Below are 25,458 nucleotides of genomic sequence, written 5' to 3'. Positions count from 1 at the left end.
TACATAAAAAGAAAACAAAAAACGGGCAACGTTCCCCAAATCCTCAATCAGCCCTAGCGCTAGACTGTCTGGGCTGGTTTCCACTATAGCAGGGTGTGTTATTCTCATTAAGAAATGTCAGTGCTAATAAACATCACTATATTTGTATAAACCCTAATGGCAATTACCCATAGCAGCTTCTTTGAAGAGAACATCCAAGGACATAAGTTTACCAAAGAGCCGGTTGCTTTATTTGGGATACGGTCGTTAGGTCGACACAGCTTAGGTCAAGTCATTAGGTCGACATGGTCATTATATCGACAGGTCAAAATGTCGACATGAGTTTTTCACATTTTTTCTTTTAATTTTTTTGATTTTTCCCATACTTGACGATCCACGTGGACTACGATTGGAACGGTAACCTGTGCCGAGCAAAACGAGGCACCTCGCCCGAAGTTCGCTTGTCACGCGAGGGGACACGGTGCACTAATTGGGGTTCCCCGTCACTTTACGAAGAAAACGACACCAAAAAAAAGAATCCAAAAACTAATGTCGACCTTTTCACCTGTCAACCTAATGCCCATGTCCACCTTCAGTGGTCGACCTAATGACTGTCGACCCAATGACCCATATCCCTTTGTCTTACAACTCCATTCAACCTAATGCCCATGTCCACCTTCAGTGGTCGACCTAATGACTGTCGACCCAATGACCCATATCCCTTTGTCTTACAACTCCATTCAAGCCATCAGTCACATGAGGAAACATTGTATACAAAGAAATAAACTTCCCATGAATCCAATGCATAAGGCCCTCCAATAATGAGAAAAATAAATATTGTATGTTACAGCTATAAAATGAACGTTTTTTCTATGTTCACCCAGTATAGTTGCATTTAAAGCGTGCAATTAATATTAATGTGCGCTGAAATATTTGCTCAAGTACAGGATATTGGAGGGGGGGGGGGGGACATGGGTCATCCGACACCGGTCACGCTAAAATCCTATGGAGAGCCGGCTCATTGGTGCTTAGTGATCATGTCATCTCCAAGTGCCGGCAGACGGAAGACCCGCCACTAACCCAGGTCCCGCATGTGGCGTGAATGGAGCATCAAGCAGCTGTGACAGGGCTTGAAATAGAGTACAATTACCCAGGTCGGACCCGGGTTTTTGGTGGATAAGGGATATTAAATAGTCTTTTCACATCTTGAGGAATATGGATGATAAGCAGAGGCAAAAAGCCTTGCAATGATTGATTTTTTAGACCAGCTTCCTCAGAAACCAGAGTGTGGAGACACAGACGTTCACTACTCAGTAGACGCTTGGCCAATTCCATAGACCTACAAACTAAAGTATGCGTACCTGCTTTCTCTCATTGCCCAAACTTTACAGATGATCTAGAAAAAAGCAAGAGGTCAGAGTGGTACATCTGATTTGGTTCCACCGCCTGTGATTTGCAGTATGCTGAATGTCTCTGGAATGGCCTTGACCTCTGCCCGTTTGGCTAGATATTCAGCATGAGGTGCATATTCTTCAATCCAAATCAAAGGTCTCATCTTTGAGAGTGTCAAGATTCAGTGGTGGTTGATAATTTGCAAGCAAGTCTCTGACATAGTAAATGAAATACTTTGGAAGCCAGAGCAAAATTATTTTTCAAACTTCCAAAAGAATTTGATCCTGTGTCTGCTACCATTCCACACACTCAAGATATTCTTCAGGATGGATCCAGCAAGGACCTTTTCCTTACTACCCAGAAAGTTCGGGTAACTGTGTTTTTCTGGACACCATAGTGGTATCTGATTTTTTGTTTTTTTAATTACGCCTAGCATTATTACACCTTATTAGTATATTACTTCTGTGGCACCATGGGATCTTGAGCCAATATAGGAAGCTGTAATATCTTCATTTTGAACCATCCAAGAGGTCTCCCTTAAGCGGCTTACATATAAAAGGTGTTGTTTCTGGCAGTGATCACATCTGCCTCTCGAGTAGGATAAGGTCATTCCCTATGCCGCTAGAAGCCTTTACAGACTAAGTATTGCAACCTAACCCTAGTTTCCCAACCAACTATGTAGAACAATTACATATCCTGAATTTTGTCACTGTCATTTCTGTGTAACTTTCCAGAACGAAAGGATTCAGAAGAATGTATCAACTTTTGCTCTTCATAAAAGAATGCGTTAAGGACGTGCTACATCCAAACATACTATGACAAGATGGATCTGGATCAATGATGTCATTCTGCAGGCTTACCTGGGGGAAATAAGGGTGCTTTCAACAGTGACTAACAGCTGGGCAAGTAGGGCTCAGCAGACAGACAATCTATGCAAGGCAGCATGGTAGTCTCTTCTGCATGCCTACATCAGTCATTGCATTCTAGATGTGACTTCTGCTGATGCACAGTATGGAAAAACACACACACATACATTATATATATTCTGTCACGGGTGTGGGATGATAGACAGTCAGTGTCTAGTTAGACAGTCAATAGATAGACACATTAGACAGAAGTTAGGTCAACAGGGTCAAAATGTCAACATGAAAAAGGTAGACAGTGCAAAAGGTCGACATAAAAATGGTCGACACCATTTTTTTTTTTTTTTCATTTTTGTGATTAGTGTGAATAGTTTTGTCATCTGGGACCCCCAATTGTAGAAAGGCATACGCTCACCACGCTTCGGGCTCGGTGCACTCGCCACAAGGTTTATAACCAACCCTATGCCGTCATGGATAGAGAAGGAAAGAAATAGTCCAAAAACATGTAAAATAAAAAATAAACCTGTGTTGACCTTTTTTAGCTCAACCTTTTATGTCAACCTTTTGACCCTGTTGACCTAATGTCTGTCTAACAATCTAATGACTGTCTAACTAGACACTGTCTATCATCCGGATACTTACACACATATATCCGGCAATACATTTTATTTATTACACACCTCCAAATTAATGGGACTCCAGTATTGAGTCCTATTGGAAAAAGAGCGCTATATAAATAAAATTATTATTATTGTTAATAATAATGCAAACTGCGATGCTCAATTCAGACATAAAAAAAAGCAGCAATAAAGTGCCACTCATCTGCCTTAAAATCCAAAATGTTGGCATGCAGGCCTGTGTCAGTTTTTGTTGAGACCTTTGTCAAAATAACAAGAACTTTTGCTTTTTGCCTTAATATAACCTTAAGAAAAATGAATGAATTGCCAAACTTACGTTCACCAAGTGGCAGGGGCAGGGCTGAGAAGTCCGCGTGACACGGTACATTCTACCACAGTTTACAAGTCTCTCCTGATGAAGCAGGCAGCCGTCTCAGAAACGCGTAGCCAAGTGGTGCTCTGTGTCTTTTGAGTATCCACATGAAAGAACACTTTCCACTTAAATCTATGTATTTTAGAAAATATGTGGACACACATTTGCTAGGCTGGAAAACACAGATCTATTCTTTCCCCACTGATTTGGGACTGCGTATCATAATTTGATTTCCCATTTATTTGTAGTACTTACACAAAATATATTTTTGGATGGTGTCTGGAGCTACACTGGGAGCTCCCTGCTATCCAGACAGCAAATGTCACTTCATGTTTTGCATTCATCATCCTGATCGCTAATCTCCAGTAGGGAAGCCAATCCCGGGCCATTTTTTCAATTCCGGGTATCGGGATTGAAAAATGGCCAATCCCGGAATTTCTGGGATACCCAGGATTGGCTTTTAACTATGTGGCCGCCCCGCCGACATAACTCACCATATACCGGGGGCGGGTAGGGAACATCCTCTGCTCTCTCCTGGCGGCTCCCTGAAGCAGCTGACGGTGCAGCGTGACCTCTCAAGCTGCGCTGCGGAGCCGGAAGAAGGAAGCCGGGCAGCATCTGAGCATCCTGTGGAAGCACAACGCTGATTCCTCAATCCCCGGGATTGAGGGATCAGACATTTTTGGCCCTAAATCCTGGGATCTCGCTGATCCCGATCCCGGGATTGGCCACCATAATCTCCAGTAATGAGACACCAGACTTTGAGGGTAATTCAGAGTTGAACGCAGCAGCAAATTTGTAAGCAGTTGGGCAAAACCATGTGCACTGCAGAGAGAAGGGGGCAGATGTAACATGTGCAGAGAGAGTTAGATTTGGGTGGGGTGTGTTCAAACTGAAATCTAAATTGCAGTGTAAAAATAAAGCAGCCAGTATTTACCCTGCACAGAAACAATATAACCCACCCAAATCTAACTCCCTCTGCACGTTATATCTGCCCCACCTGCAGTGCAAATGGGGGGTCATTCCGACCCACTCGCACACTGCTGGTTGTCGCAGTGGTGCGAACGGGTTGGGACTGCGGCTGCATGGCGCTCGGAATGCGCACGCGTGTAGTTGCCCAGCGACAGCTGTCGCCGGGCAACGAGCAGAAGAAAGTGATCGCTAGCATGATCACAAGAAGATTGACATCCGGGGAGGCATTCCGGGGCGGATACTCACCGTTTTCTGGGAGTGGGGAGTCCAACGCAGGCTTCTCCAGGCATTTGGAGGGCGGATGTCTGTCGTCAATGCCGGGACCTGCATCGCTGGATCGATCGCACAGGGTAAGTTACTCTTACTCTGGTCTTGTTTTACAAGAATCTTTTTTTGCATAGCAGGGATGCAGAAGCGATCGCAGCCCCGCTATGCAGAAATACACTGCCCCATAGGCAGCGTCTAGTTGATTGCACGGGCAGCAAAAAGTTGCTACATGCGATCAACTCAGAATGACCCCCATGGCTTTGCCCAACTGCTAACAAATTTGTTGCTGCGATCAACTCTGAATTACCCCCTTTGTACGAAGAATTAAATCACAGAAAACCCTAATCACTGATTAATGTGAATGACAGGATGATAACATGGGCAGATGGGTTCTATATGCAAGACTTTGAAACAAATCTAAAATACACTGACTTGAAAAAATAAGAATTTACTTACCGATAATTCTATTTCTCGTAGTCCGTAGTGGATGCTGGGGACTCCGTCAGGACCATGGGGAATAGCGGCTCCGCAGGAGACAGGGCACAAAAGTAAAAGCTTTAGGATCAGGTGGTGTGCACTGGCTCCTCCCCCTATGACCCTCCTCCAAGCCTCAGTTAGGATACTGTGCCCGGACGAGCGTACACAATAAGGAAGGATTTTGAATCCCGGGTAAGACTCATACCAGCCACACCAATCACACTGTACAACTTGTGATCTGAACCCAGTTAACAGCATGATAACAGCGGAGCCTCTGAAAAGATGGCTCACAACAATAATAACCCGATTTTTGTAACAATAACTATGTACAAGTATTGCAGACAATCCGCACTTGGGATGGGCGCCCAGCATCCACTACGGACTACGAGAAATAGAATTATCGGTAAGTAAATTCTTATTTTCTCTGACGTCCTAAGTGGATGCTGGGGACTCCGTCAGGACCATGGGGATTATACCAAAGCTCCCAAACGGGCGGGAGAGTGCGGATGACTCTGCAGCACCGAGTGAGAGAACTCCAGGTCCTCCTCAGCCAGGGTGTGCCCCTGACCAAGTAGCAGCTCGGCAAAGTTGTAAAGCCGAGACCCCTCGGGCAGCCGCCCAAGATGAGCCCACCTTCCTTGTGGAATGGGCATTTACATATTTTGGCTGTGGCAGGCCTGCCACAGAATGTGCAAGCTGAATTGTACTACACATCCAACTAGCAATCGTCTGCTTAGAAGCAAGAGCACCCAGTTTGTTGGGTGCATACAGGATAACAGCAAGTCAGTTTTCCTGACTCCAGCCGTCCTGGAAACCTATATTTTCAGGGCCCTGACAACATCTAGCAACTTGGAGTCCTCCAAGTCCCTAGTAGCCGCAGGTACCACAATAAGCTGGTTCAGGTGAAACGCTGACACCACCTTAGGGAGAAACTGGGGACGAGTCCGCAGCTCTGCCCTGTCCGAATGGACAATCAGATATGGGCTTTTGTGAGACAAAGCCGCCAATTTTGACACTCGCCTGGCCGAGGCCAGGGCCAACATCATGGTCACTTTCCATGTGAGATATTTCAAATCCACAGATTTGAGCGGTTTAAACCAATGTGATTTGAGGAATCCCAGAACTACGTTGAGATCCCACAGTGCCACAAAAGGGGGTTGTATATGCAGTACTCCCTTGACAAACTTCTCGACTTCAGGAACTGAAGCCAATTCTTTCTGGAAGAAAATCGACAGGGCCGAAATTTGAACCTTAATGGACCCCAATTTGAGGCCCATAGACACTCCTGTTTGCAGGAAATGCAGGAATCGACCGAGTTGAAATTTCTTCATGGGGCCTTCCTGGCCTCACACCACGCAACATATTTTCGCCACATGTGGTGATAATGTTGTGCGGTCACCTCCTTCCTGGCTTTGACCAGGGTAGGAATGACCTCTTCCGGAATGCCTTTTTCCCTTAGGATCCGGCGTTCAACCGCCATGCCGTCAAACGCAGCCGCGGTAAGTCTTGGAACAGACATGGTACTTGCTGAAGCAAGTCCCTTCTTAGCGGCAGAGGCCATGAGTCCTCTGTGAGCATCTCTTGAAGTTCCGGGTACCAAGTCCTTCTTGGCCAATCCGGAGCCACGAGTATAGTTCTTACTCCTCTACGTCTTATAATTCTCAGTACCTTAGGTATGAGAAGCAGAGGAGGGAACACATACACCGACTGGTACACCCACGGTGTTACCAGAACGTCCACAGCTATTGCCTGAGGGTCTCTTGACCTGGCGCAATACCTGTCCAGTTTTTTGTTCAGGCGGGACGCCATCATGTCCACCTTTGGTCTTTCCCAACGGTTCACAATCATGTGGAAGACTTCCCGATGAAGTCCCCACTCTCCCGGGTGGAGGTCGTGCTGAGGAAGTCTGCTTCCCAGTTGTCCACTCCCGGAATGAACACTGCTGACAGTGCTATCACATGATTTTCCGCCCAGCGAAGAATCCTTGCAGTTTCTGCCATTGCCCTCCTGCTTCTTGTGCCGCCCTGTCTGTTTACGTGGGCGACTGCCGTGATGTTGTCCCACTGGATCAATACCGGCTGACCTTGAAGCAGAGGTCTTGCTAAGCTTAGAGCATTGTAAATTGCTCTTAGCTCCAGTATATTTATGTGGAGAGGAGTCTCCAGACTTGATCAAACTCCCTGGAAATTTTTTCCTTGTGTGACTGCTCCCCAGCCTTTCAGGCTGGCATCCGTGGTCACCAGGACCCAGTCCTGAATGCCGAATCTGTGACCCTTTAGTAGATGAGCACTCTGCAGCCACCACAGAAGAGACACCCTTGTCCTTGGAGACAGGGTTATCCGCTGATGCATCTGAAGATGCGATCCGGACCATTTTTCCAGCAGATCCCACTGAAAAGTTCTTGCGTGAAATCTGCCGAATGGAATCGCTTCGTAAGAAGCCACCATTTTTCCCAGGACCCTTGTGCAATGATGCACTGACACTTTTCCTGGTTTTAGGAGGTTCCTGACTAGCTCGGATAACTCCCTGGCTTTCTCCTCCGGGAGAAACACCTTTTTCTGGACTGTGTCCAGAATCATCCCTAGGAACAGCAGACGTGTCGTCGGAGACAGCTGCGATTTTGGAATATTTAGAATCCACCCGTGCTGTCGTAGAACTACTTGAGATAGTGCTACTCCGACCTCCAACTGTTCTCTGGACCTTGCCCTTATCAGGAGATCGTCCAAGTAAGGGATAATTAAGACGCCTTTTCTTTGAAGAAGAATCATCATTTCGGCCATTACCTTGGTAAAGACCCGGGGTGCCGTGGACAATCCAAACGGCAGCGTCTGAAACTGATAGTGACAGTTTTGTACCACGAACCTGAGGTACCCTTGGTGAGAAGGGCAAATTGGGACATGGAGGTAAGCATCCTTGATGTCCAGGGACACCATATAGTCCCCTTCTTCCTGGTTCGCTATCACTGCTCCGAGTGACTCCATCTTGATTTGAACCTTTGTATGTAAATGTTCAAATATTTCAGATTTAGAATAGGTCTCACCGAGCCGTCTGGCTTCAGTACCACAATATAGTGTGGAATAATACCCCTTTCCTTGTTGTAGGAGGGGTACTTTGATTATCACCTGCTGGGAATACAGCTTGTGAATTGTTTCCAATACTGCCTCCCTGTCGGAGGGAGACGTTGGTAAAGCAGACTTCAGGAACCTGCGAGGGGGAGACGTCTCGAATTTCCAATCTGTACCCCTGGGATACTACTTGTAGGATCCAGGGGTCCACTTGCGAGTGAGCCCACTGCGCGCTGAAACTCTTGAGACGACCCCCCACCGCACCTGAGTCCGCTTGTACGGCCCCAGCGTCATGCTGAGGACTTGGCAAAAGCGGTGGAGGGCTTCTGTTCCTGGGAATGGGCTGCCTGCTGCAGTCTTCTTCCCTTTCCTCTATCCCTGGGCAGATATGACTGGCCTTTTGCCTGCTTGCCCTTATGGGGACGAAAGGACTGAGGCTGAAAAGACGGTGTCTTTTTCTGCTGAGATGTGACTTGGGGTAAAAAAGGTGGATTTTTCAGCTGTTGCCGTGGCCACCAGGTCCGATGGACCGACCCCAAATAACTCCTCCCCTTTATACGGCAATACTTCCATGTGCCGTTTGGAATCTGCATCACCTGACCACTGTCGTGTCCATAAACATCTTCTGGACATCGCACTTACTCTTGATGCCAGAGTACAAATATCCCTCTGTGCATCTCGCATATATAGAAATGCATCCTTTAAATGCTCTATAGTCAATAAAATACTGTCCCTGTCAAGGGTATCAATATTTTCAGTCAGGGAATCCGACCAAGCCACCCCAGCGCTGCACATCCAGGCTGAGGCGATCGCTGGTCGCAGTATAACACCAGTATGTGTGTATATACTTTTTAGGATATTTTCCAGCCTCCTATCAGCTGGCTCCTTGAGGGCGGCCGTATCTGGAGACGGTAATGCCACTTGTTTTGATAAGCGTGTGAGCGCCTTATCCACCCTAAGGGGTGTTTCCCAACGCGCCCTAACTTCTGGCGGGAAAGGGTATAACGCCAATAATTTTCTATCGGGGGAAACCCACGCATCATCACACACTTCATTTAATTTATCTGATTCAGGAAAAACTACAGGTAGTTTTTTCACACCCCACATAATACCCTCTTTTGTGGTACTTGTAGTATCAGAAATATGTAACACCTCCTTCATTGCCCTTAACATGTAACGTGTGGCCCAAATGGAAAATACGTTTGTTTCTTCACCGTCGACACTGGAGTCAGTGTCCGTGTCTGTGTCGACCGACTGAGGTAAATGGGCGTTTTAAAGCCCCTGACGGTGTTTGAGACGCCTGGACAGGTACTAATTGGTTTGCCGGCCGTCTCATGTCGTCAACCGACCTTGCAGCGTGTTGACATTATCACGTAATTCCCTAAATAAGCCATCCATTCCGGTGTCGACTCCCTAGAGAGTGACATCACCATTACAGGCAATTGCTCCGCCTCCTCACCAACATCGTCCTCATACATGTCGACACACACGTACCGACACACAGCACACACACAGGGAATGCTCTGATAGAGGACAGGACCCCACTAGCCCTTTGGGGAGACAGAGGGAGAGTTTGCCAGCACACACCAAACCGCTATATTATACAGGGACAACCTTATATAAGTGTTTTCCCTTATAGCATCTTAATATATAATAATATCGCCAAATAAGTGCCCCCCCTCTCTGTTTTAACCCTGTTTCTGTAGTGCAGTGCAGGGGAGAGCCTGGGAGCCTTCCTAGCAGCGGAGCTGTGTAGGAAAATGGCGCTGTGTGCTGAGGAGAATAGGCCCCGCCCCCTTTTCGGCGGGCTTCTTCTCCCGTTTTTCTGACAACCTGGCAGGGGTTAAATACATCCATATAGCCCCAGGGGCTATATGTGATGTATTTTTAGCCAGCATAGGTACTTTCATTGCTGCCCAGGGCGCCCCCCCAAGCGCCCTGCACCCTCAGTGACCGTTGGTGTGAAGTGTGCTGAGAGCAATGGCGCACAGCTGCAGTGCTGTGCGCTACCTCATGAAGACTGAGAAGTCTTCAGCCGCCGATTTCTGGACCTCTTCTCTCTTCAGCATCTGCAAGGGGGTCGGCGGCGCGGCTCCGGTGACCCATCCAGGCTGTACCCGTGATCGTCCCTCTGGAGCTAGTGTCCAGTAGCCTAAGAAGCCAATCCATCCTGCACGCAGGTGAGTTCACTTCTTCTCCCCTAAGTCCCTCGTTGCAGTGAGCCTGTTGCCAGCAGGACTCACTGAAAATAAAAAACCTAACAAAACTTTTACTCTAAGCAGCTCTTTAGGAGAGCCACCTAGATTGCACCCTTCTCGGCCGGGCACAAAAACCTAACTGAGGCTTGGAGGAGGGTCATAGGGGGAGGAGCCAGTGCACACCACCTGATCCTAAAGCTTTTATTTTTGTGCCCAGTCTCCTGCGGAGCCGCTATTCCCCATGGTCCTGACGGAGTCCCCAGCATCCACTTAGGACGTCAGAGAAAGAGGCAATATGGGCTAATAACTTCAAATCAGGATTAGGTTCCAATTTGGCTATAGAGGAGGTGGGCAAAATGGACAAAATTCAGTCATTCAGTTGCATCACCAGCATGAATGGGACTGTTACTGCTGAAGAAAGATGACCATAAATGCAGGCATCACAATTCCGGACATTCCCCTTAATCCAATCTATTTGTAATATACTTCAGGATACACACTACAATAAGGGACAAACTAATCTCATTGGGTGTGACCACCATAATATTAGGCCAGGTGGCACAATGGTTAGCATTAACACTTCACAACACTGTAGCCAATGGTTCTACTTTGATCAGGACATTATCGCTGTGAAGTGTATGTATATATATATATATATATATATATATATATATATATATATATATATATATATATATATATATATATATATATATATATATATATATATATATATATATATATATATATATATATATATATATATATATATATATATATATATATATATATATATATATATATTAATTCTAGCACCCTGAACCTTTCAAATCTTGTGCAGTTCCTCTTTCCTGCCCGAGGTGTCGCTCTCTGCTCTGGTGCTCCTCAGCACACACGGGCCTGTATCACATCACTGATTAAGAGATCAGAGTGTTCTGAGAAGCATCACAGCAGGCAGGAAAGAGGAACTGCACGGATTTTGAAAGGTGCAGGGTGCTAGAATGAACACTAATATACATCATTCTCTGTAAAGCGCTGTGTAAAATATGTATCTATGAACTGGTGAAAGGTGGACTCATTTACCCTCTAGTTCCACCACTACAATGATAACTCTCAATTCACTCACAATTTGAACTACTCTGTGCTATCCTGTGTAACCTTCTCCCTGCTATCTCCACAGGGATAACTCTCCCAATACTGACATCTGCAATTCTGATGGCTAGTTAGAACACAGCAATGTCCTTTTCTTACCAGGATGCTCCTTTATTCTGTCATTTCCCACTTCAGCTACTGCAACCCCTTCCTGTCTGGCTCTCTCCTCACTCTTCATTCTCACCTCTCACTACTGCCTGCAAGATGGATGTTGCGCATTCACATTGCTCATTAGCCAGTCGCTGGCAGATGTAGGCAGCCAGCAACACAGCGGAGGACGCTGACGAGGACAGAGACAACGCAGGACCTCACTGGAGGGGCAAGTAATGGTAAATACAGGCGGCTTACTCGTTACTATCACTTTGGGGTCGATTCAATTCGGCAACTTAAGAATAGCGCCGGGAATTAGCTCCCGACGCTATTCAATTCAGCTAAAGTTAAGTCGGCGAAAGCCCGTTCTCGCCGACTTAACAGGTAGTTTTGTCGGGAGAACGGGCATTCTCCGACTTAACTACTCGCGGCGATGCTGATTCCAGACAGAATCAGCCTGTGATTCAGTAGTATACACTATATATATTTTAAACTGTTCAATGAAGTTGGTCACAAGGAGATAATTGTGTGCATACACACCTAAAAACACACCTGTCTCCGATAATGAAAAGAAGCTGTGGATTGGAGGATATCTAGTTTAAATAGAGGTGCTAAAGAAGGGTGATTATCTTCTGATGAAACCGTTAGACTTTTACAACGGAGATACGCGTTAAGAGCACTCTGCCTTAGTACTCTGAGACAAACCCTCGGATCGCTGGACTACACACACCGCCTTAAGCTTGCCGCATCAAGTTCCAGTGACATCCACTTACCGTGTCAGCCTAAGACGCACAGCCCCAGTAAGGTACTTTCCAGCGGCACGTTGCTGCAGCCGAGAGCTGAGCTCCGCTCCAAACATCACGCATAAGCAGCCTGTGCTACGGCAAAGAGCAGACGGACGGCTGTAACGGGGATAGCGCAACAGCACGGCGCTGCAGCCGGGAGCCGGCTTTTGGTTGTGTCATCTTTACCCTTAGCAGGGGTTAATAGCACTCCCAACAGGAGAGTATCAAGGTGGGCTACAAATTATTCTGGAAACAAATGAGGTGAGACACGGTACCTGAATCCACAACAGTTACATTTTTATTACAGGTTGAGTATCCCTTATCCAAAATGCTTGGGACCAGAGGTATTTTGGATATCGGATTTTTCCGTATTTTGGAATAATTGCATACCATAATGAGATATCATGGTGATGGGACCCAAGTCTAAGCACAGAATGCATTTATGTTACATATACACATTATACACACAGCCTGAAGGTAATTTTAGCCAATATTTTTTATAACTTTGTGCATTAAACAAAGTGTGTCTACATTCACACAATTCATTTATGTTTCATATACACATTACACACACAGCCTGAAGGTCATTTAATACAATATTTTTAATAACTTTGTGTATTAAACAAAGTTTGTGTACATTGAGCCATCAGAAAACAAAGGTTTCACTATCTCACTCAAAAAAGTCCGTATTTCGGAATATTCCGTATTTCGGAATATTTGGATATGGGATACTCAACCTGTACGTCCCTTGGAATAAATACAAATTTATCCATCTAAGTGAGTGGCTCTGGATGATGCAGGACAGACAGCTATTATAGCTATATAAGCTGCCACAAAACTGATTTTGGAATCTAAATCGTTACCAAACTGTGACTACAAGTTAATACAGCAATGTGGTCTCTTTAGGTGTGGAAAATTAATTACTACTATTGTAATAGCGTAATAAAGGGTATTGTTCTCATAGTATTTTTAAGTATTAGTATGCACATGTTGATTAGACATTTCTTGTCTTTTTTTAAAAATATAATTAAAATAATTAAAACTGCATGCGCTCTCTTTCTATGTATTTATTGTAATTAACCAATTGGTATTAGTTCAGATTACCAAGTGGGAGCTGCATAAAAGTTTTTTATTCTTGTTGACCATTCAGAGTAATTAGAAACAGTATCTGCGCCCGAATTAATATACACCCACAGACACAAATAGGAACTTTGTTGTTCTGCTGTGTGTCAGTGTGTGGCTATTACTGTATTTGTAATGTGTCAGGAAACCCTTGCATCATAACACAATGCACGCTAACAAGCTGTTCTATGAACTGGATTATTGCCAGTTACTACTAATACAATTGGCCCAAACAGCATGGAAAGTGCTACGCAATGTAGTGTAATGTAACGAGGGTGTACACGGACTTATAACTATAAAATGGAGAGTGGTCTGTCTCATCTCTGTCATGTAAAGTGAAAGCTTGAAGGCTCCCACCGCAGTGTCGGAGACTGGACAGGCGGTCAGAAAGACCAGCAAGTATCGTGGGGAGGGGGGCAGCTGAGGTGACTCGTCAATTTTACTAGTATGTATGTATGTATGTATGTATGTATGTATGTATGTATGTATACACACACATAGTTTATTATAGATACACATTAATTTCTCTACTCATTTTAGCTTAGTAATATCAGACAGAGCAGGATTCAAGAGCTGCGTGGCACCTGTTCTGTTTATAGACAAAAAAAAGTCAGATTCATTTTCAGACAGCCACCATATTCCCCTGTCACTAGATGACCACAGAGGGGATCCATGGCATATAGTTACATTCCCTCCCAACAGACCAACCCTGCAACATGTATATGGATAACATATAGAATGCACTCTAGTGTACGGCCACTACAGTGCATGGAATCAAGCAGCATACAGGCACATTCTATTTATAGAGCAGCAATTGTAGTATTGTTACCACCACTACTACTACACAGCAGCAGACATGCATTCATAACAATGCAGGGACAGGGAGGGCCTGAAAGGACTTTGCACATTGTCAGGTCACATTTGTACATTTCCTCCATTGTCCCTATATTATAGCAGCTACAGTGCTACACACATTCCTCTTATTAGTCAAGGGCACACACAGAGAGAGAGGATGATGATGATGCGCTCCTGTCACAGGCTCCGCCCCTGCGTGACGTCAGCCATTACCAACCCCCTCAAACTAAACCACATGACGGCTGCTGCCTGAGAAAAAAAAAGGGTAGATGCTAGAATCAAGTGGGCTAAGGGACCTTTCCGTCTGGGGGAGGAGTCACAACACAAGGGGGAGGAGAAAGGCCAGCGGGATAGTTCCTCTACTATCCATGCCACCAACTATTACCTTTAGTAATCAGGTGGCGAGCGAAGGAGCCCGAAGCGCGGCGAGCGAAGCGAGCCCGCGAGGGTACTTTTCGGGTACCCTGTTCGTCCGTAGCTCCTCCCCCTGGTGACGTGTCTCCTCCCCTAGATACGTCACAAGGTCCCTTCTCCCACTCCGAAATAGAATCAACCAAAAGGAAAGTAGGTAAAAGGTCACAGCTCTGCAGCGTGTGCTGCTGCTGCTACAGGAGGCGGCTGCTGCTGGCTTCTGTGATGCTCTGGAAGGAGCAATATCCGTGCACATCATTCAATGGACACCACTTGCATTTCTGCAGATCATATCGCCCCCCCCAGTCACCTGTCACACAGAAATCACGATATAGTATAACCAAATATTTCCCTGTATGGAGCATGCATCTCCCAGTGCTATACTGTCACCACCATACACATGCATTTATTACGCTCCTGTAACCCTTCACATGTATGTATAATACACATAAGAAAACAAACGATGGTAAAAAGGACCTAGACAGAAGAGCTTGCAATCAGATGTTTACCTGTAACCCCTAGCAGCTGTAATGAATGCACTCTATGTAGTTGCATGTTGTATACAGCCTGCTGCATTTTATAATCTCATACCATTAGTAACATTGTATATGTGTATGTATTGCTACAGATATGTAATATAAAAGTGAGGCTTGTACAGTGATAATGAGCATAAGGTTAGCGTGACCCGCACAAGCTGACATTCCAACGCTCCCAAAGACCAGCATTAAGCATAAGCACCTTACAGAGCCATAAAGAGGTACAATCTGACCTGCATATAATGAGAACATGGCATATTATATATAACCCCACTGCTGTAAGAAACTATCCCACAGCTGAGATTACTGGAGGCCTGGATTCAGTTGCTGTCGACACAGCATGCAGTCGGCTCTGGCAGGGTGACCCCAGCATACACTCCAGTGTGCCACCCTGTCAGTGAGTTATCACCTGCATATAGTACATGGTATCAGCAAGATGAAGCCTTGTCTACCACAGGAGAAATCACACTTCTCTCCAGCAACAGAATCGGAATTATATGCAGTAAGGAAGGAAGGACATCATTACCTGTCTTTACTTATCCCTTGACAAGCTGCTGCAGCCAGGAGCTCTGCAAATCCCCAACCTCTCTCCCCAGCAATACTAAACAGAATGGAGGGTCAGCCCACTGGCCCAGCCCAGTCCCTTCCTACCAGCAGGCGGGGCAAGCATTGTTTCCTGTTACACACTGACTATACACAGGCTGGTGCTGGGGCTTCCTTGCAGCAAGGATGGAATTTCATTCAAACTGACAATTGGGAAGAGGAGTTGGTTATGAAACCCTAGCATTGTTCCCCTGCTGCTTTATTCAGCTGCTGGGAAGGAAATGGGGCTTGTGTGCAGAATCTAATATAATGCTTAGAATAGAATTAAGGTTGGGTTCAAGTTCAGAACATGGGACCCCCTGGATCAGCATAACTAAACTGCTGCAGAACATCATTAAACCTGTTCAGAGCATTAGAACGTGTGCTCTCGCGGGCTCACTTTGCTCGTCACTCATCGGACATGGTCGCCACAGGTTACATGCCCACATGGATAGTAAAACTGCTAGCTCAGGGGGTCCGATGTTCTGGACTTGAGCCTTAAGGTTGCTGAGAGACCTTTCCACCTGAGTCATATGTATCTGTAGCCACTGTCAGGAAACCAAAGATCAGGATAACGTACTTTCTCTAACGTCCTAAGTGGATGCTGGGGACTCCGTCAGGACCATGGGGAATAGCGGCTCCGCAGGAGACAGGGCACAAAAATAAAGCTTTAGGATTAGGTGGTGTGTACTGGCTCCTCCCCCTATGACCCTCCTCCAAGCCTCAGTTAGGTTTTTGTGCCCGTCCGAGCAGGGTGCAATCTAGGTGGCTCTCCTAAAGAGCTGCTTAGAAAAAGTTTTTAGGTTTTTTATTTTCAGTGAGTCCTGCTGGCAACAGGCTCACTGCATCGAGGGACTTAGGGGAGAGAATTTCAACTCACTTGCGTGCAGGATGGATTGGATTCTTAGGCTACTGGACACCATTAGCTCCAGAGGGAGTCGGAACACAGGTCTCACCCTGGGGTTCGTCCCGGAGCCGCGCCGCCGACCCCCCTTACAGATGCTGAAGATTGAAGGTCCGGAAACAGGCGGCAGAAGGCTCTTCAGTCTTCATGAAGGTAGCGCACAGCACTGCAGCTGTGCGCCATTGTTGTCACACACTTCACACCAAGCGGTCACGGAGGGTGCAGGGCGCTGCTGGGGGGCGCCCTGGGCAGCAATATTTAATACCTTTATGGCAAAAGAATACATCACATATAGCCATTGAGGCTATATGTATGTATTTAACCCATGCCAGATATCTAAAACTCCGGGAGAAAAGCCCGCCGAAATAGGGGGCGGGGCTTATTCTCCTCAGCACACAGCGCCATTTTCCTGCTCAGCTCCGCTGTGAGGAAGGCTCCCAGGACTCTCCCCTGCACTGCACTACAGAAACAGGGTAAAACAGAGAGGGGGGGCATTTTTTGGCGATATTTTGATATATTTAAGCTGCTATAAGGAACAACACTTATATAAGGTTGTTCCCATATATATTATAGCGCTTGGGTGTGTGCTGGCAAACTCTCCCTCTGTCTCCCCAAAGGGCTAGTGGGGTCCTGTCTTCGATAAGAGCATTCCCTGTGTGTCTGCTGTGTGTCGGAACGTGTGTGTCGACATGCATAAGGACGATGTTGGTGTGGAGGCAGAGCAATTGCCGATAATGGTGATGTCACCCCCCAGGGAGTCGACACCGGAATGGATGGCTTTGTTTATGGAATTACGTGATAATGTCAGCACATTACAAAAATCAGTTGACGACATGAGACGGCCGGCAAACCAGTTAGTACCTGCCCAGGCGTCTCAGACACCGTCAGGGGCTGTAAAGCGCCCTTTACCTCAGTCGGTCGACACAGACCCAGACACAGACACTGAATCTAGTGTCGACGGTGATGAAACAAACGTATTTTCAAGTAGGGCCACACGTTATATGATCACGGCAATGAAGGAGGCTTTGCATATCTCTGATACTGCAAGTACCACAAAAAGGGGTATTATGTGGGGGGTGAAAAAACTACCTGTAGTTTTTCCTGAATCAGAGGAATTAAATGATGTATGTGATGAAGCGTGGGTTAACCCAGATAGAAAAGTGCTAATTTCAAAAAAGTTATTAGCATTATACCCTTTCCCGCCAGAGGTTAGGGCGCGCTGGGAAACACCCCCTAGGGTGGATAAGGCGCTCACACGCTTATCAAAACAAGTGGCGTTACCGTCTCCTGATACGGCCGCCCTCAGGGATCCAGCTGATAGGAGACTGGAAACTACCCTAAAAAGTATATACACACATACTGGTGTTATACTGCGACCAGCCATCGCCTCAGCCTGGATGTGCAGTGCTGGGGTCGTCTGGTTGGATTCCCTGACTGAAAATATTGATACCCTGGATAGGGACAGTATTTTATTGACTATAGAGCAATTAAAGGATGCCTTCCTTTATATGCGAGATGCTCAGAGAGATATTTGCACTCTGGCATCGAGAGTAAATGCGATGTCCATATCTGCCAGAAGGAGTTTATGGACGCGACAGTGGTCAGGTGATGCGGATTCCAAACGACATATGGAAGTATTGCCGTATAAAGGGGAGGAATTATTTGGCGTCGGTCTATCGGATCTGGTGGCCACGGCAACTGCCGGAAAATCCACCTTTTTACCTCAGACCCCTCCCAACAGAAAAAGACACCGTCTTTTCAGCCGCAGTCCTTTCGGTCCTATAAGAACAAGCGGACAAAAGGACAGTCATATCTGCCTCGGGGCAGAGGAAGGGGTAAGAGAGGGCAGCAAGCAGCCCCTGCCCAGGAACAGAAGCCCTCTCAGGGTTCTGCAAAGCCCGCAGCATGACGCTGGGGCCTTACAAGCGGACTCAGGAGCGGTGGGGGGTCGACTCAAGAATTTCAGCGCACAGTGGGCTTGCTCACAGGTGGACCCCTGGATCCTGCAGGTAGTATCTCAGGGTTACAGGTTGGAATTCGAGAAGTCTCCCCCTCGCAGGTTCCTAAAGTCTGCTTTGCCAACGTCTCCCTCAGACAGGGCGACGGTATTGGAAGCCATTCACAAGCTGTTTTCTCAGCAGGTGATAGTCAAGGTACCCCTCCTACAACAGGGAAAGGGGTATTACTCCACGCTATTTGTGGTACCGAAGCCGGACGGCTCGGTAAGACCTATTCTAAATCTGAAATCTTTGAACCTGTACATACAAAAATTCAAGTTCAAGATGGAGTCACTCAGAGCAGTGATAGCGAATCTGGAAGAAGGGGACTTTATGGTGTCCCTGGACATAAAGGATGCTTACCTGCATGTCCCAATTTGCCCTTCACATCAAGTGTACCTCAGGTTCGTGGTGCAAAACTGTCATTATCAGTTTCAGACGCTGCCGTTTGGATTGTCCACGGCACCTCGGGTCTTTACCAAGGTAATGGCCGAAATGATGATTCTTCTGCGAAGAAGAGGCGTATTAATTATCCCTTACTTGGACGATCTCCTGATAAGGGCAAGGTCCAGAGAACAGCTGGAGGACGGAGTAGCACTAACCCGACTAGTGCTGCAACAACACGGGTGGATTCTGAATTTTCCAAAATCTCAGTTGACCCCGACGACACGTCTGCTGTTCCTGGGAATGATTCTGGACACGGTTCAGAAAAAGGTGTTTCTTCCGGAGGAGAAAGCCAGGGAGTTATCCGAACTTGTCAGGAACCTCCTAAAACCAGGGAAAGTGTCTGTGCATCAATGCACAAGAGTCCTGGGAAAGATGGTGGCTTCTTACGAAGCGATTCCATTCGGCAGATTCCACGCACAAACTTTTCAGTGGGATCTGCTGGACAAATGGTCCGGATCACATCTGCAGATGCATCAGCGGATAACCTTATCGCCACGGACAAGGGTGTCTCTTCTGTGGTGGTTGCAGAGTGCTCATCTGTTAGAGGGCCGCAGATTCGGCATACAGGACTGGGTCCTGGTGACCACGGATGCCAGTCTGAGAGGCTGGGGAGCGGTCACACAGGGAAGAAACTTCCAGGGAGTATGGTCAAGCCTGGAGATGTCTCTTCACATAAATATACTGGAGCTAAGAGCGATTTACAATGCTCTAAGTCTGGCAAAACCCCTGCTTCAGGGTCAGCCGGTGTTGATCCAGTCGGACAACATCACGGCAGTCGCCCACGTAAACAGACAGGGCGGCACAAGAAGCAGGACAGCAATGGCAGAAGCTGCAAGGATTCTTCGCTGGGCGGAAGATCATGTGATAGCACTGTCAGCAGTATTCATTCCGGGAGTGGACAACTGGGAAGCAGACTTCCTCAGCAGACACGATCTACACCCGGGAGAGTGGGGACTTCATCCAGAAGTCTTCCACATGATTGTGAACCGTTGGGAAAAACCAATGGTGGATATGATGGCGTCCCGCCTCAACAAAAAACTGGACAGGTATTGCGCCAGGTCAAGAGACCCTCAGGCAATAGCTGTGGACGCTCTGGTAACACCGTGGGTGTTCCAGTCAGTGTATGTGTTCCCTCCTCTGCCTCTCATACCAAAAGTACTGAGAATTATACGGCAAAAGGGAGTAAGAACGATACTCGTGGCTCCGGATTGGCCAAGAAGAACTTGGTACCCGGAACTTCAAGAGATGCTCACGGAGGATCCGTGGCCTCTACCTCTAAGACGGGACCTGCTTCAGCAGGGACCGTGTCTATTCCAAGACTTACCGCGGCTGCGTTTGACGGCATGGCGGTTGAACGCCGAATTCTAAGGGAAAAAGGCATTCCGGAAGAGGTCATTCCTACACTGGTAAAAGCCAGGAAGGAGGTGACTGCACAACATTATCACCGCATTTGGAGGAAATATGTTGCGTGGTGTGAGGCCAGGAAGGCCCCCACGGAGGAATTTCAACTGGGTCGATTCCTACATTTCCTGCAAACAGGATTGTCTATGGGCCTCAAATTGGGGTCCATTAAGGTTCAAATTTCGGCCCTGTCGATTTTCTTCCAGAAAGAATTGGCTTCAGTTCCTGAAGTCCAGACTTTTGTAAAAGGAGTACTACATATACAGCCCCCGGTTGTGCCCCCAGTGGCACCGTGAGATCTTAATGTAGTCTTGGATTTTCTCAAATCCCATTGGTTTGAGCCGCTCAAATCGGTGGAGTTGAAGTATTTTACATGGAAAGTAACCATGCTACTGGCCCTTGCTTCAGCCAGGAGAGTATCAGAATTGGCGGCTTTATCATATAAGAGCCCATATCTGATTTTCCATACGGACAGGGCAGAACTGCGGACGCGTCCTCATTTTCTGCCTAAGGTGGTGTCAGCGTTTCACCTGAACCAGCCTATTGTGGTGCCTGCGGCTACTAACGATTTGGAGGATTCCAAGTTGTTGGACGTGGTCCGGGCATTGAAAATATATATTTCAAGAACGGCGGGAGTCAGAAAGTCTGACTCACTGTTTATATTGTATGCACCCAACAAGATGGGTGCTCCTGCTTCTAAGCAGACGATTGCTCGTTGGATTTGTAGCACAATTCAACTTGCACATTCTGTGGCAGGCTTGCCACAACCTAAATCTGTCAAGGCCCATTCCACAAGGAAAGTGGGCTCATCCTGGGCGGCTGCCCGGGGGGTCTCGGCATTACAACTCTGCCGAGCTGCTACTTGGTCAGGGGCAAACACGTTTGCAAAATTCTACAAATTTGATACCCTGGCTGAGGAGGACCTTGAGTTTTCTCATTCGGTGCTGCAGAGTCATCCGCACTCTCCCGCCCGTTTGGGAGCTTTGGTATAATCCCCATGGTCCTGACGGAGTCCCCAGCATCCACTTAGGACGTTAGAGAAAATAAGAATTTACTTACCGATAATTCTATTTCTCGTAGTCCGTAGTGGATGCTGGGCGCCCATCCCAAGTGCGGATTGTCTGCAATACTTGTACATAGTTATTGTTACAAACAAATTCGGGTTGTTATTGTTGTGAGCCGTCTGTTCAGAGGCTCCTACGTTTGTCATACTGTTAACTGGGTTCAGATCACAAGTTATACGGTGTGATTGGTGTGGCTGGTATGAGTCTTACCCGGGATTCAATATCCTTCCTTATTGTGTACGCTCGTCCGGGCACAGTATCCTAACTGAGGCTTGGAGGAGGGTCATAGGGGGAGGAGCCAGTACACACCACCTAATCCTAAAGCTTTATTTTTGTGCCCTGTCTCCTGCGGAGCCGCTATTCCCCATGGTCCTGACGGAGTCCCCGGCATCCTCTACGGACTACGAGAAATAGAATTATCGGTAAGTAAATTCTTATTTTTATAGCCCTGGTTCTGATCCATCACTATGATAGGACTTTGATGAAAGTGGTGCCTCTAGGTGGGATGTAGTTACCTGACCGTTACATTACGTCAGGAGACCGCCGATCACAACACCTCCCCCGAGAATCCCGACGGTGCAGAGCATACGAGGTCGCCACCGAGCCTGTAAGGGTCTTTCTGTTTTCGTTCCCCCGGCTGGCATTCCACTGCCGGTTTACGGTATACGCATACCCAACCTCTCTAGGCTTTTTGGGGGATTTTTAAGGCACTAGTATAAGTGCCTATGTTACTCACTGGTTAAATGTGGGGTAATACTGTACATGTATTTATCTTTATCATGAATGTTTTTATCATGAATGTTGTATTCTATATTTTGGGATTATACAGTATGCCAAGGTGGTGATATGTTTCTAACGTTAGGATCCACATGTACTGTCTATGTAATTATGTGATGTATTCTATCTGTGCCCTGTGTGTATAAAATGACCAGAATATCTCAGATATGCAGATATGGTCTCCACAGGTGTAGCCTAGAAGTCTGAGGAGATAAGGTGACATCTCCCAAAGTGAATTAACATTTCAAAGACAGTACCTCTGATCGTGTTGTTGATTCAGTTCAGAATTGTGTGTTTTAAGGAAAAGAGCCAGCAGACTGTGAATAGGCCACAGATAAAAGTAGTGGACTGTTGGGAGCGGCCTCTGATTTTATTGTCTAGGACGAGGCCTAAACCAAATAACGCTGCTTGTCCCTGTGATATGTGAATACTGTTTAACAATATTATGTTAATTGTCAATATGGTGGAGTTCATTGTTCCAGAGTGGATGTTGCCAGGCACAGTGGCTCCAACACTGCAGAGGTCATAAGGGCAAACACTTGTTTGTAAAAGAGCCAGTAGCTGCTCTGTAGGCTGGCCTTCAGTGTGAATCACCCAAAAGCAGGCCATAACGCTTGATAACTGACACCCAGGAGTTTCATAGCGGTCACAATACCTCCCCAACATCCCGCCCCCTCACAATCCTGACGGTTGCCATGCCGACCAACAGGGACTATTCCCACCCATATAGTGGGAACAGAACCTGTGGCAACCGCTGATCATTACCGAGCCCGTCCCCACTGGCATTTTGTGCTCCCTCCTGCTGGCATTCCACCGCCGAAATCCCATGGTCAGTATGCTGACCGGCAGTCTCCTGACCACCAGTCACACATACCCAACTTGGGAAAATATGAGGTTCTAAAGAATAAGGAGAAGGACATCTGGGAAGATCATGAAACAGGACATCTGCAGGGCAGATCCTGACTAGGCATGATGGTGCTGTTAGTGGAGAGTGTTTTGTTCATACGTTTGTAAATCCAGTCATCAGGATACAGAGACATGTGAGTTCACTGCTGTGCTGTTTATTCCCTCACCAACTCCAGGCACACTGCACACTGGACCACCCACTTCCCAGCATCCCCCTGGTCCCAGGGACCATCACTGAAGATTCAGGCTTACACAGATTAGTAAGGGAGTGTCTACAAATATTAAGCATTCTAATACACTAACATTACAGAGAGGACACATGACATGTAGCACGGGGGCTGTTAGTCGCTGGACTTTGGCTAAGGGGTGATTCTCTGCCAAGGTACCTTGTGGAACGGATCACCCGTGCTGTGTGGACTTATACGAATTTACTCCTGTGTGGACATACAAATATTCTCCTGGGGACTAATCTGCTATCACTGCTGTGTGGACTCAGTGACAGTTCTTCTGTGTGGACCTGTTTATCTGCAAATACTGTGTGGAATTGTTGTGGACCTAAATCCTATACTGGGACTATGGATTGTTACCTGCACATTGTTTCTGGCCTATATTTACTTTTGGTTCCTGTGTATTATCTACTCCTGTGTGCGATAAGAAATAAACCATTACTTTGGTTTCATCTGCTTGGTGTCTGAGTGATTAGAAGAACCCTATATTCTCACAGCCACTTTTCTGTATACCCATGCCATTTTCTTTCATATGCAAATGTTAGAATCTACCAAAGTGTGCAGAAAATCTGTGAGGCTGAAAGTGGAAGCCTGTCCTGCTCACTGGGGGGCAGATGTATTAAGCCTGGAGAAGTGATAAAGCAGTGATACGTGGAAGGTGATAATGCACCAGCCAATCAGCTCCTAAGTGTCATTATTCAAATCTGTAATGATTGGCTGGTGCGTTATCACCTTCCACGTATCACTGCTTTATCACTTCTCCAGGCTTAATACATCTGCCCCTGGGTTTCCGTTTGCTGATCTAAAACTCATCATCTAACATCATTAGCTGGAAAAATGTGATAATGGTACTGCAATTATGTATAAAAAGTCAGTTATTATGGCTAAAAAATATATATCTCAAAACACATATATACAGTGCCTTGCTAAAGTATTCACCCCCCTTGGCTTTTTACCTATTTTGTTATATTACAACCTGCAATTTAATTTTTTTTTAATCTGAATTTTATGTGATGGATCTGCACAATATAGTCTAAGTTGGTGAAGTGAAATGAGAAAAATGTATATAAAAAATAATTTTTATAAATAAAAATTTGAAAATTGGTATGTGCATATGCTATGAAGCCCCTCAAAAGTTTTGGTGCAACCAATTACCTTCAGAAGTCACATAATTAGTGAAATGAAGTCCACCTGTGTGCAATCTAAGTGTCACATGATCTGTCAGTATAAACACACCTTTTCTGAAAGGCCCCAGAGGCTGCAACACCACTAAGCAAGAGGCATCATATCATGAAGACCAAGAAGCTCACCAAACAAATCAGGGACAAAGCTGTTGAGAAGTACAAGTCAGAGTTGGGTTCTAAAAAAAATATCCAAATCTTTGATGATCCCCCGGAGCACCATCAAATCCATCATCTTCAAATGGAAAGAACATGGTACCACAACAAACCTGCCAAGAGATGGCCGGCCACCAAAACTCACAGACCAGGCAAGGAGGGCATTAATCAGAGACGCAGCACAAAGACCAAAGGTAACCCTGAAGGAGCTGCAGAGTTCCACAGCAGAGACTGGTGTATCTGCGCATTTGACCACAGTAAGCCGTACACTCCATAGAGCTGGGCTTTATGGAAGAGTGGACAGAAAAAATACATTACTTAGTGTTAAAAATAAAAGGCACGTTTTGAGTTTGCCAAAAGGCATGTGGACGACTCCCCAAATGTATGGAGGAAGATGCTCTGGTCAGATGAGACTAAAATTTAACTTTAAGGCCACCAAGGAAAACGCTATGTCTGGCGCAAACCCAACACACGCCATCAGCCCAAGAACACCATCCCCACAGTGAAACATGGTGGTGGCAGCTGTGGGGATGTTTTTCAGCAGCAGGGACTTGTAAACTGTTTCGAATCGAGGGAAAGATGGATGGTGCAGTTTTGGCTTGAGGATTGGGCAAGAATCCAAATGGCAAGATGTGGCAAGCTCATAGAGACTTATCCAAAGC

At 46.4% G+C, this 25,458-nt stretch overlaps 1 protein-coding gene across 2 annotated transcripts in view; it reads right to left on the bottom strand.

Annotated features, from left to right (window-relative positions):
• The window catches only part of CPT1A (carnitine palmitoyltransferase 1A), a 129,394-nt gene extending 113,532 nt beyond the window's left edge, over positions 1 to 15,862 (bottom strand). For both annotated transcript variants that reach the window (XM_063944353.1, XM_063944354.1), the window contains exon 1: positions 15,681 to 15,862. The gene's annotated coding sequence lies outside the window, so the exon portion shown is untranslated. The remainder of the gene's footprint in view (positions 1 to 15,680) is intronic.
• Positions 15,863 to 25,458: the final 9,596 nt, after the last annotated feature.

Source organism: Pseudophryne corroboree, chromosome 11, assembly GCF_028390025.1.
Source record: "Pseudophryne corroboree isolate aPseCor3 chromosome 11, aPseCor3.hap2, whole genome shotgun sequence".
In the NCBI taxonomy this organism is placed as follows: domain Eukaryota; kingdom Metazoa; phylum Chordata; class Amphibia; order Anura; family Myobatrachidae; genus Pseudophryne; species Pseudophryne corroboree.
Note: the sequence above shows the minus strand (reverse complement) of the source record. Positions and strands in the feature narration are given on the sequence as shown.